This window comes from Dasypus novemcinctus, chromosome 17 (genome assembly GCF_030445035.2).
Source record: "Dasypus novemcinctus isolate mDasNov1 chromosome 17, mDasNov1.1.hap2, whole genome shotgun sequence".
Classification (NCBI taxonomy): domain Eukaryota; kingdom Metazoa; phylum Chordata; class Mammalia; order Cingulata; family Dasypodidae; genus Dasypus; species Dasypus novemcinctus.
Window position 1 is genome coordinate 10,382,148 of NC_080689.1, and position 12,877 is coordinate 10,395,024.

A 12,877-nucleotide genomic window follows, 5' to 3' on the forward strand; every position below is an offset into this window, starting at 1 on the left:
ACTAGAAGTCACTTCACTATGAGATTATGATTGGTTTTTGCTTTAAGCTTTATGCTTTTTATATTTTTCAAATGATACGTTTTTATAATTGGAAGAAAAATGAGCTAATGCTTGAAAAATCAAAGAAAGTTTGACAAGAGTCAGGGCCTGCAGGAGTTTAGGCGTTTCTCTAGACAGTACAGGGAGTCAATAAAGGTTCTTCAACAGGCAACTTGCACGGTCAGATTTGCCATTTAGAAGGTAAAACTAACATCGGAGGGTGCAAAAGTTAAATAGTGGCAATAATTCCTAAAAAGGATAAGTCATTTGTAATTGGCTGGATTTATGAATCAGAAATTTAGAGAAATTTTATTTAATTTTTAAAGTTAAAAATAACTTCTGGAAGATCTCACCTAGAATGCTATTTTGAAAAATTTAAATATCTACTGATTAGAAGTACCAACCAGATACAGGTAGGATGATGAGGAATTAACCTTTAGTGTGAATGAATATGGATGGTTCCTCTAGTAAATCTGATCCAGATTTATTCTCAAGCACTTTTTCTTTTAAGAATATAAATTTTTATTAAATGTATGTTGAATAAAGACATAACCAGCAGACACAACAATACAGTACTGAAAGGATGCATCTAGATAAATGTTGATATGAAACCTAATTCACTGTATGATAAACTACTGTTGGTTGGTGGTGAGGTGATTCTGGCAATTTCCAGGGTCCGGATGTAGCTTAGGCTCTGCTTACCAGGAGATGCAAGTCTGGCATGTGTAAATGTCAACAGTTACAAATGAAAGTTTGTCTTTAAACAATCCATTTAGAAATTCAGAATTATTTTGGAGTTATGCTATTTTCACAAAGTATCCTGGCAAGATGGATAGAGTCTAGTATGAAAGTCCTTTTATTCCTTATAAGTAACTTCATTTTATTTGAATTTAATGAACAACTGTCAGCTGAAACAGTTTGCCAAAAATATAAGAGTACAAAAACCATAGGAATGATTAAAATTATTTCACTGCTTTTACAATGAACAGAACATAGCATATTTTAAACATCAAGATCATGGGAAGTTAAAAAGCCTTTTGTGGCAATAGAGATTTCAAGAGAAGTTAGGTTGGTAATGGGAACCAGCCAGGGTTGCTGGTTTCTTGAATGGAGTAGGTGAAGTGTTGCAGAAGTAATATGCATCATTTCCAGTGGAAGGAGCTAAATGAGTCATTATGAAGACACTCATTACTGGCTGTTTCACTTAATGGCTCCATGAAAAGATGTATCAAGGGCTACAAACTTTGTGACCAATGAGAGAGTGGAGAAATAATGAGGTAAACTTGCCCAATCTTTAGGCAGATAAAATTCCAATAAGCCACAGTAGGGGGTGAGTGTTTGGGGTTGTACGTTCCCTGGTTCCAGGTGCCAAGGGTTTTCTAAAGCCTGATTGAAACCAGGAAATGCGTGAGAGAGAAAGAGGGAGGGAGAGAGGGAGAGAAGGAAGAGGGAGAGAGGGAGAGAGGGAGGGAGAGAATCTACTGGTAATACAGTTTTATTCCTTATAGAAAGCTGTTTCAATGTTCTTGTCACACACTTGTTTAGACATTATTGAGTGTTATGTTTCTGTAAAACATTTCAAGGGTTGATGGAAGTCATACATTTCACAAATTATGAAATAGTACACTGTGCACACTCTAATAACAGATGTAAAAATGTATTTTGACGCTCATTTAAGAATAGTGTTTCTTTTCTTGACACTATAATGTAAAGATATGGAATGGGAGACTCTTATATATATATGTTCTTATTCACATAGATCCCAAAATGTCATGTTCAAGTGCAGAAAAAGGATGAAATGACACATCCAGCTACATATATCATAGAGAACCTGATTTGATCATTTGAAACCCATCCCAATTAATAACACATCGAACCTGGAGCACCTGGAGGGAAGCTGAACCTGCTCAAACCCTCCTCATCTTCTCTAACTTCTGACAGTGTCAAAGCTCGTCCTGATATGTAACCTCCAGCCGCCCGACTGCAGCGTAAGCCTATTACTCCTTGTTTTGTCCCCATTGACTAATGAGAATAATTGGTCCCCATCCTTCTCCCCGTATCCCTTTATGGAAGAGTAAAATAGTGATTATGTCTCCCTCAGGACTTCTTTTCTGTGGATTGAATGTGTCCAGTTCCCTTAACCTTTCCTCGTGGGTCACATTGTCGAAATCTTTTATCATTTCTGATGTTCCCTGCAGAACTCCCCCTAATTTGTTCTCTCTGTGAAAGGCGGGGTACCCCAAACCAAGCTTCCAAATGGAGACTGCACCGCCCAAGTCAAACTGACTCACTGCCCAGCATGGTTCCAACAGGAGGACCTCTTAAAATAAAAAAGCCTCGAGTCTGACTTTTCGTAGCAAATGGCCATATTTGCTGACACTTTTTGACGTCCTTCCCCTCAGTCCACCTGGAGAGGAGACTTGAGTACCTTCTTCTCTGATGTACCTTTGAACTCTTCCAAACAGGCACATACTTGCTGGAAACGTTGACCTAATCGGACCCTTATTCGGAGAGCGTGTTTCTTCTACACACCTCTTGTCCTGAGTACCAATCCCTTTTATTGCACATCAAAGCATATCCCTCATGGTGTGCTTTTTTTTTTTTTTTTTGTAATTTCTCAAATAAAATGCTATCCCTGGTGTTTTCAGCAGCCAAAGAGAGGAGATAATTATATACATCTTTTTTTTTAATTTTTTAAATTAAAGTTAATAGATCACAAGGAATGTTACATTAAAAAACATTAAAAAACAAGAAACGTAAGAGGTTCCCATATAACCCCCCTGCCCACCCCCCCACTACATCATTTTTGTAAATTGTATTTTTTTTAAGATATATACATCACAAAAAAATGTTACACTAAAAAATATGAGGTTCCTGTATAGCCCCCCACCCCCCACCCCACTCCTCCCACACCAACAGCCTCCCTCATCGTTGCGGCACACTCATCGCACTCGGTGAACACATTTTGGGGCACCGCTGCACTACACAGATAATAGTTTACCCTGTAGTTTGATTTCTGTACTCCAAAAACAGGTCCGTTTCCTTCACAGATTCTGTGAAGATTCTAGTGCAAGGCTTCTGGTGGGAAGTCTGCCTCCTTCCCGCCGCGTGTATTCCCAAGGTAATGTCAGTCCATTTTAAGGTTTAACGATTCCATTCTAAAGTCTCAGAAAAAGTGTTAGGTAATCCATCATCAACCATGGCTCTTAAATTTTATAATCTTTCAATCGTTACACTTTTCACACTTAATGCAAAAGTGCCAAAAAGTCTCAAGTCCTCCCGGCTGAGGCCCCGGATATCGGGGGTAGAAATATGCATCCCCCTATCTTTTCTGAATTCCTGATCTGCAAAAGTCCGTGAACCTAATCAAAAGTCCTTTAAGGGTCTAAAACGTCTAAGGTCCAAGTTTTAGGGTAATTTGTTTTACAGCACAGGTAACTGGACAATTTACCTCACAGTTTTGAAAAGAGTCAGTCTAGGCAAGGTGAAAAGATGTTGAACTTAGGATATCACAACTGCTGGCTGGCTAGTAGAATTTTCTCTAGCTAATTGGAAGAGCAAGGTGACACTGATATAAGCATATGTTTGACTCCCCTGAATATCTGTGAAGTTATTCCAAAGATCCGGAGTGAAGCAAAACTCCAAGCAAATTGTAACACCCCCAAAATATACTTTTTTAATGGATTCTTTAACTCCTTTTAACAATCAACCCTTACTTCCAGAAAATTTAAGTACACATCTCATTTTCTAAAAGCTCTCTTCAACGAGTTTAAACATCGGCAATTTCTTACAGCATTTCTCGCTCTTCAAAGACACATAGATCCACACTATCATCCATAAATCATGTTATTTTTTTCTAAGAGAAATGGTTTCTGTTGACACAATGCGATTAGCATGCAAGGAACAAAGTTCACATACACTAACTCTGCAGTTGCTACAGTCTGTCTCTAAAAGCTACCCCTGCTTGGATTCCTAATGCCTTGTAAGACAGGATGAAAGGCTGGCACATTTTATGCCAAGATGCTATTCAGTAAAGTGAACTTTGCGAATTCTCCTTGCCTTCCCTTCCTGGAGAGCACGTAAGGCCAGGCAGCCACCCTTCCTCAGCCAGGCCCCTGAGAGCTGGCTTCGGGTGTCTTGGTACCAGATGACTCACCAGAATATTTTCTTTTCTCTTTCCTTTATTTGGAAAGATGAAAATATGATACAAAGCTGGGCAAGGTATGAAAAGGGATGTTTCTTCTTTCTGTCTGTTGGTTTTCTAAGCCACGGAATCTCGTCCCCAACCCCTCCGCCTTTTTTTTTTTTCTTTTCTTTTTATAGACCTTTATGGTCAGCGCCTCCGCGTGACCGAGCTAAATGCCAAGCGAGTTCCCTGCTGTGAGGTGATCTCCCACTTGCCACCCATCCCCTGGCCACAGAGAGTCGGGCTATTTAATTTTGGAAATGACATTTCTTTGTGTTTCTTCCAGATAGCAATTTATGTCAATCATCGGGCAACTCCTTCTGCCAATAACAATGCCAGTGGACTTGAATTTCCCATGGCCTTCGGCGTGAGAGGACTATCTCTTTGACTCCTCTGAGTGGTACTTTTTGCTACTATATAGAAAAGTTGACTTCCCAAGGAATTTTTTCTTGTGATCTCAGAACTAATTCGACCTTCCTTTTATAGTTGCAGAGAAAAAGAGGGGAAAATTCTGCACAGCGTTGTATTGCCAGGAAGTATTGTCTCGTTGATTTACTCCATCATAGACTCCTTCTATGATCTTGTTCCAGAGAATTTCAGTTATAAGCCACGGGGGAGATAAAAGTAACCAAAATGCCCAGATTTAGCAATGCCCGTGCCCTGGTGCCCCTGAAGAATATATATGAAAACAAACCTGCAAAATAGTCATACTGTCTGAGTTCTAGGAAACACTCTGTTGGTATAAATAAAATCTTGCCTCTCTATTAATATTGTTGAAAGGTTTTGAGAAAATGTATATGTATTACAGAGTGGGGGAAGGATTAGAGTTTAAATAATGTCTACCTTCCCAAATGCACAAAATGTGGTTCTTCTGTGTGTCATTCAGCCAAATCAAACATTTGTATCCAAAAGACAAACAGGTAAGCTTAGCAATAAGTATATGATTAAAATACAGTTCTTGTTATACTTATATTCCTCCACTTCATTTTAATATATGAAGATAATCTGAATCTTTTCTTTTTAGAAATATTCTACAAATTCTATTTAGAAGGACAGGAAAATTTATTGTCATCCAGAAGAAGTTGATATTATAAGACAAATGAAATGAGATTTTGCGTTTGAAGTGAGCCACATCTCCCCTGCACCTTTTTTTCTGTAGAAGCAAAGTCTGCCTCTGCAAGCTGACCAATAGCCAAGCACTAGCCCACTATACTCAGCTCCTTCTCCCAAAGTCAGTCAGTCCAACCCAACCGGAAAGGGGAGGAGAAGGGAGCAGAGAGAAGCTAGAAATATTTTTCCTGTGTTTTTCCAACTGGAAAGGGGGAAAAAATTACTTTCTTTCTATGGAAACATTAGGACTGGGAGTTAGTTTCCCCCTTAATATATGAAACCTTCACTGGGGAATAATATCTAATTCAGATACGACATGCAAAGTGTTTATCACAGTGCCTGCCACACAGGAAGGTCTCCATTCATTGTTATTTTTATTATTGTTATATATAAAAGTTGAGAGGACCTTCATACTTCAAAGGCATATTCCAAAGAATAAATCTCTAAATAAAATAGTCAACTCAGCACTTGGAAAACGATGCTACATTTATTAGAAATAGTTTTAATTCCATTAACTACAATTGTTGAAGAAAGGGTGACTAGAGGCACGTGGGCACAGCTCCTTCTGCTTTGAAAGCTTGCATATTTGATCTCATTCTCTCCTCTGTGGCTCATAAGCTTAAAACAGACCACAAAGATACTTCCTCTGGCCCTTGTTCCTAGAAATCTCCCCCCTTCCTACTTCTTTCAGACATCACCCGTGCTTGTGCCTTTAGGGCAGTTGAGGAGACACCTGGAGCTGGCTGGGGTAACTGGTCATGATGTGGCTGGGTGGAGAGGAAGCAGAGGGTTGGCATGTTCCAGATGAGCCCATGACCAGGAGAGCCACAAAAGTGTTGAATAATTCTACCAGCTACCAAAAATGTTCCAAATACGGTCCTGACTCTTTCACTTATCAACACTTTTGGACATCACAGACACCTTATGGGACAATGTCATTACCGTTATTTTACTGATAAGCAAACTGAATCTCCTAGAAAGGAAGTGATTTCCTTAAGTTGCAAGAGTAGTCAGTGAGAGAGCTGAGTTCACGCTTGTACTTTTTTATGATACAAAATCACGATATACTTTTTTCTTTTGCAGTACGACTGCCTTCTTTCCAGGGCAGAAATGCTTGGTTTATTTGTTTTGTTTGGGTTGGCTTTGGTTTGGTTTCATTTACTCGTTCAATATACATTGGGCCTCTGTGATCAACTGGGCATGGAAAAAGACTGGAGAATAAGATATATCCCCTGACAACTGCAGTGTTGCAGAGTGCAATAAGTGCTGAGAGGGGAGTTAAGGGCAAGGAATGTCTTGGGGAAACATATGCTGAGAGGTACGAGTTTTGAGGAGAGCCGCTGGTGTTCACAAAAGGAGCATGAGCAGGACTCAGCCAGAGGCAAGGTCTGATGGGAGGCCCAGCATGGGAGCAGCAGGAGCTGTGTGGAGGGACACAAAAGAGCCCCCCACCTGTGTGAAGAACCAAAAGTAGCTTAGTAGAGCTAGTGCCAAGGGTTAGCAACTACAGAGAGTAGAATAGTGAGACCAGAGGCTGGGGAGGTGAGCGAGGGGGCAATCCTATCTGTGCAACAGTTAGACTATACCGGTCAGAAATCTCTGGCTTAAGCCAGCAGGTGATGGGGCCACTGACGTTCTTATGCTAAAGCAGGTCTCAGTGACCGCGACCTGAAAGCTGGAGTCAGAGAGACCCAATGGGGGCTGTTAACAGAGCATCGCAAAAGATGATGGTGACAACTGTCACTACTACTGTCTGAATCTACTCAGGACAAAGACCTATATCCAGCTGGACTCATTCATCTTCAAACTGGGGTAACTTGCTATCCATGACAAAAGAGTGTTGCCCAGAAAGATCACACACAATTATAGTCAATAGAGTTGGGATTCATGTAAATCATATTTAAGATTCTGTGAGGCTGGTTAACACCTTAAGGTGTTACTTGGATAGCTGGAGAATAGTAATGCTTATAGAGCAAGTTGGAGCAATAAACTGGAAAAGTCTTTTTTCAGACAACGGTCATATCGCTCCTATAGAGTGACATTTATTTATTTAGAAACTCCTGATTCCAGCTTTCTGAATCTGATCTGAGGTATAGGCATTGTTTGGTAATCATGATTATTTTGTAAAGGTGATTTGGCCAAGCAAAATCCTGGGCAAATTCTGTTTTGAATTCCCTTGGCCTCTAGAGGAAGCCATCAATTTAAACTGCCTTCTGTCAGGATTTCCCCTGCCAACAATTTGCTGCTTGATCATTGTTTCCAATTGCTAAAGTGACCCTTAGCTATGGCTGCTCGAGAATTCCCTGGCTCCCTTAAAGCAATGGAGAAATCCTAGAACAGTGGGACTTTTTTAACCAGCCTTGTGCCCCCTGCCACATTTTCTCATGCCCAATCACGTCATTCTTCGAAACCCTGATGATCAAAGAAGGAGATGTGGCCATAAAGACAAGATGCTGTCCAAAAAGACTTATTTTCCCAATAAAGACTGGGAGTAGCAGTTTTACAGCATTCATCCACTGCTCAGAATGCTTTGGGAAATCTCCATGAAAGTAGCCAGAAAGGAACATAATGTATTTGCATATAGAAATTTGGACTTAGTATCTGGAAAATTAAGCACATTACTTCATATAATTATCACCTACAAGTTGAAGCTCAGCAAGGAAACTTTGCCATCTGTAGCAGGCATGAAACGGATGCTTCAGAGAAAGGATGACTATGTTAATCACGGTTACACCTGGGCTCAGGTGTCTCTGTCCTGTGCTGTCTTCAGTTTCTCAGGCTCCTTAGCAAGCCACGGAGGAACCCTGGAGGTGGCCCCAGAAGTCTTGACTCCACCTCAGGGAAGAAGCTGCTTTTGTGTGGTTGTTTTGACTTTCCATGAAAAGCGTTCAGATCCAGAATTTATGAATGATAAATATGTATGGAAGCATTTACTCATTCATAATGTATTCATTTATTCAATATCTATAGAACACCTTCTATGTACCAGGAACCATGAAAACTCTGGGGCTAAAAAATGGATAAATCTTGACCTCTCCTCTCAGGGAGCACCTGGCAGCACAAAGGGGGCAAATGTGCAGACTTAAAATTGAAATACTATGTGATCATATTTACAATCAAGATAGAAGCCAACTGCTACAGGAAGACAACTCAATGAGCAACCACCGTGCTGGGGAGTCAGGTCACAGTTCAACGGAGTGTGATATTTGAGCTGCAGGTCAAATGTGTTTCACATCCACAGAACCACTTTGGTTGAAAAAAGGAAAGGTTTTGGAAATCCTTTTTATTTCAGTTGATAACTGAATGAAAAGATAACTTAGGTCAATATATAACACACTACAGAGCCATAAGTTATAAGTGAAAAATGACACAGACAAGATCATCTTTTCTTTTATCTAAAATTTTTAATAGGTACAAAACTACATAGCTAATTATTTTAAAAGTATTTAATTTTACCCAACCAAAGGTGGTTGCTTCTTAAAAGCATTTATCATTCACAAATATGAACTAGTGAGTGCACAGTTGATGCCTGTTGTTTATTCAAAATCCAAGCTGAACAGCTCAAAAAACAGGCATAAAAACACATTCCGTAATTTCTCTAAAGGAAAACATTTACTACCTAATGTCAAAGATCTATTATTAAAATTCAAATCCGTATGTTTTATAAGGGCCTTAGGAGACTTTAAAAATGAGATTATGTTCAACAGACTATTAGTACCAAATATATTTGACTATGGAAATTCCTTGGAAACTCATTCCATATTTTATAAAGAGTGACTGAGTAAACAAAATTATTCAGTTACACTCCCCCCCTCCCTGTTTCACCCACCTTTCCCCCCATTTCAGGCCTCCCAGTGACTCAAGTCAAAAATTTAGGCTCTCTTTGTTTCCTCTCTTTCTTGCACTCCCACATCCAATCCACTGATAAACCCTGGAAGTTTATATTTCAAATATGTCCAGAATTTTACCTCATCCCACCACCCCTGGGTCATCACACTGCGCCATTCGTCCACTTTATCCCCCAGGGGCGCCCTCTTTCACCCTCGGTAAAAGCCAAAGCCCTTGAAATGGTTGCAAAACCCTGAGAATCAGGTCCCTTTTCCTCCCCATCACTCACGCTGTTCCAGGCACACTGGTCGACGGCTGTCCTTGGTCCGCTTCAGGCACATTCTGTCGGGGCACTCGCTCCCGCGGGATCTGCCACCTCCTTCACCTCCTTCAACTCTGTGCTCAGATGCCACCTTTTCAAGAGAGGTGCCTTTAACCACCCTAATTAAAATTTCAAACTGCCCTCCCACCCCCACAACCCTTACTCTATTTGTTTTCAAACACCCAAATTGTCTTTTAGTACTGTGTAATTTACGTGTTTATCCCTTATTGACTACCTCACCCTTTTTTTTAAAAGATTTGTTTATTTATTTACTCCCCCCCCCCCCCACCTTGGGGCCTGTTCCTTTCTTTGCTGTCTCTTCTCTGTGTCCATTTCCTGTGTGTTTTTTCTGTATCTGCTTGTCTCCCTTTGTTGGGTCACCTTGCTACACCAGCTCTCTACTGTGCACAGCCATTGGCTCTCCACGGCGCATGAGCCAGCTTGCCTTCACAAGGAGGCCCTGGGACACAAACCCAGGGCCTTCCATTTGGTAGACGGGAGCCCAACTGATGGAGCCACAGTTGCTTCCCTGCCTCACCCTTTTGAAAGGTCAGCCTCACAAAGTCTAGACTGGGTTCTCCTTCCTTCACTGACCTATCCCAAGCACCTGAAACAGCTCCTGGCACTTAGGAGGTTCTCAATAAATATTTGTGTTTTTTTTGTTTGTTTGTTTGTTTGTTTTTATTGACTTTGTAATAATATTACATTAAAAATATATATGTGAGGTCCCATTCAACCCCACCCCCCCACCCGCCCTCTCCCCCCCCCAACAACACTCGTTCCCATCATCATGACACATCCATTGGATTTGGTAAGTACATCTTTGGGCACCTCTGCACCTCATAGACAATGGTTCACATCATGGCCCATACTCTCCTCCATTCCATCCAGTGGGCCCTGTGAGGATTTACAATGTCCGGTGATTACCTCTGAAGCACCATCCAGGGCAGCTCCATGTCCCAAAGACCTCCACCTCTCATCTCTTCCTGCCTTTCCCCATACCCATCGTCCACCATGTCCGCTTTTCCCAATCCAATGCCACCTCTTCTATGTGGACATTGGATTGGTTGTGTCCATTGCACCTCTATGTCAAGAGGAGGCTCAGATTCCACATGGATGCTGGATGCAATCCTCCCATTTTCAGTTGTAATCACTCTAGGCTCCATGGTGTGGTGGTTGTCCTTCTTCAACTCCATCTTAGCTGAGTGTGGTAAGTCCAATAGATCAGATTGTAGGTGCTGGAGTCTGTTGAGGCTCAGGACCTGGCTATCACATTGTCAGTCCAGAGATTCAAATCCCCTAAATATATCTTAAACCCCAACATTCACTGCACCTCCAGCACATTAGCATGAAAGTCTTATGAAGGGAGATCCCATTTGAGTCCAGATTCATCACACATAAACACCATTTCCAAAGAGGGGCCATCTGCCCTGGTAGTTAACCCCATCGGCCATGACCATAACTCCCATGGGTCTCTTTAGCCCTCAAAGGAACCAATATCTGGGGGTTGTATCTGCTTTATCTGTCTCTCTGACTCTGCTCAGTTGTGCATGAGGGCAATCCTTCTGCCAGCCTCCAGACTCTTTTTTAGAAACTCGTAGCCATATAAACTCAATAAATATTTGTTAAACCTAAATAATTTTCGACAGCTTACTTGCTGTCTCTCTTCTCCCTCCAATCTCTCTTCTCCCTCCAATTTCCTCTTGATCCCACTCGAACCAGGCTCTCTGATCACATCTTGGATTCCTTTGCTAATTCTTCTTCCTTCAGTTCCTGGCCATTGGAATGCCTCAGGAATCATTCCTTGCTCTTCCTCTCTTCTCTGACCTCCTCTCTCCCTAAGTGGCCTCATCCAGTTCTAAGACTTAAAAGACCACCTTTATGTGTTTAACCCCCAAATCTATACCTCCATCTTTGACCTTTCCCCTGGATGTCAGACTGATCTACTCATATCTAACCACCCACTTAACATTTTCCATTGGATGTCTAATGGGCACCTCAAACTCACTCCTTCCTTTCTCCTAAGCTAAGCTCCTCCACAGTCTTCCCCATCTTAGTTAGAGACCACTCATGCTTCCAGTTGCCCAGGCCCCAAACCCTGGAGTGATCCCTAACTCCTCTCTTTTTCTCACCTCTCATGTCTGTTGGTTGTATCGTCCAAATATGCCTCACACCTGGCCTTTTGTCACCATGCTCACTATTCCCACCCTGAATCAAGCCTCCACCCTCTCTAGCCTGGATAATGACCAATGACTTCCAACTGGTTTCAGACTATTCTCCAGACTAGACCAAAGCAGTTCTTCTAAAGCATAAATTAGATCATGTGATGCCCCTGCTCAAACCACTGCCTCCAAAGTCTCTACCAGGATCCATGGGGCCCCAAGGGACCTGGCTCCTCAAGGACTTTCAGCTCTCTTCCCCTCCTCTCACTCTTCTGTCTCTACTTATCCTGGCTTCTCTGCTGTTCCTCTGACTAGCATGCTCCCACCTCAGGGCCTTTATACTTGCTTTTCCCTTTACCTGGAATATTCTTCCCCTGACATCCCCAGGGCTCATCCCTTCCTTTCTTCGAGTCTTTGCACAAATATCCGCTTACCCGAGCAGCCCTTCCAGCCCATCAACCAGGGCCAAACCAGCACCATCAGCACTTTTTTTTCTTTCACATTCTGTAGTTTTTATACTTCTTTTACCACTAGAATTCTCATTTATTTATTTGTTTACATCTGACCTACCCTTAAGGGCTAGTGATTTTTCAATTTAATTCACAGAAAAAGGGCCCAACATAAGCATAAGTCATTTTTAATAAATGTGAATTTTTCTAAAATTTTTCCAAAACCACTTTTACTAAAAGGAAATATATCCCTTCCATGGGAAATAAATACCCTATCAAAAATAGCATGTGACCCCTTACCTCAAACCATACACAAAAATTAAACCAAAATAGATCAAGGACTTAATGTAAAATTTATAACTATAAAAGAAAATGTAGGGTCAAGGTATTCATGACCTTAAATTTAATAATGATTTCTAAGATGTGACATTAAAAGGAAAGGCAACCAAAGAAAAAACAGATAACCTGGACATTATCAAAATGAAGATCTGATAAGAAATTTACATTTAGAACATAAAAAAAAATATGTATGTCAATAGTAAAAAGACAACCCAATTTAAAAAGTAAGCAAAGAATCTGAATAAACTTTTCTTTAAAGAAGATACAAATGCCCAATGAGAATACTAAAAACCATTGAACTGAACATATTAAATGGAAGGATTGTATAACATATGAATTTATCTCAATAAAGCTAATATAAAGGCAATCAAGTACCCATGAATAAATCTGGAAAACACATGATCCTTCTCCCACCCCTGCTTCACTCTCCAAAACCTTACGC

At 41.0% G+C, this 12,877-nt stretch overlaps 1 long non-coding RNA gene across 1 annotated transcript in view; it reads left to right on the forward strand.

Annotated features, from left to right (window-relative positions):
- LOC131273851 (uncharacterized) overlaps positions 1-12,415 on the forward strand; it is a 55,629-nt gene extending 43,214 nt beyond the window's left edge. Inside the window, exons 7-8 of the long non-coding RNA XR_009181018.2 lie at positions 1,799-2,027; positions 4,512-12,415. This is a non-coding gene — a long non-coding RNA (uncharacterized lncRNA). The remainder of the gene's footprint in view (positions 1-1,798; positions 2,028-4,511) is intronic.
- Positions 12,416-12,877: the final 462 nt, after the last annotated feature.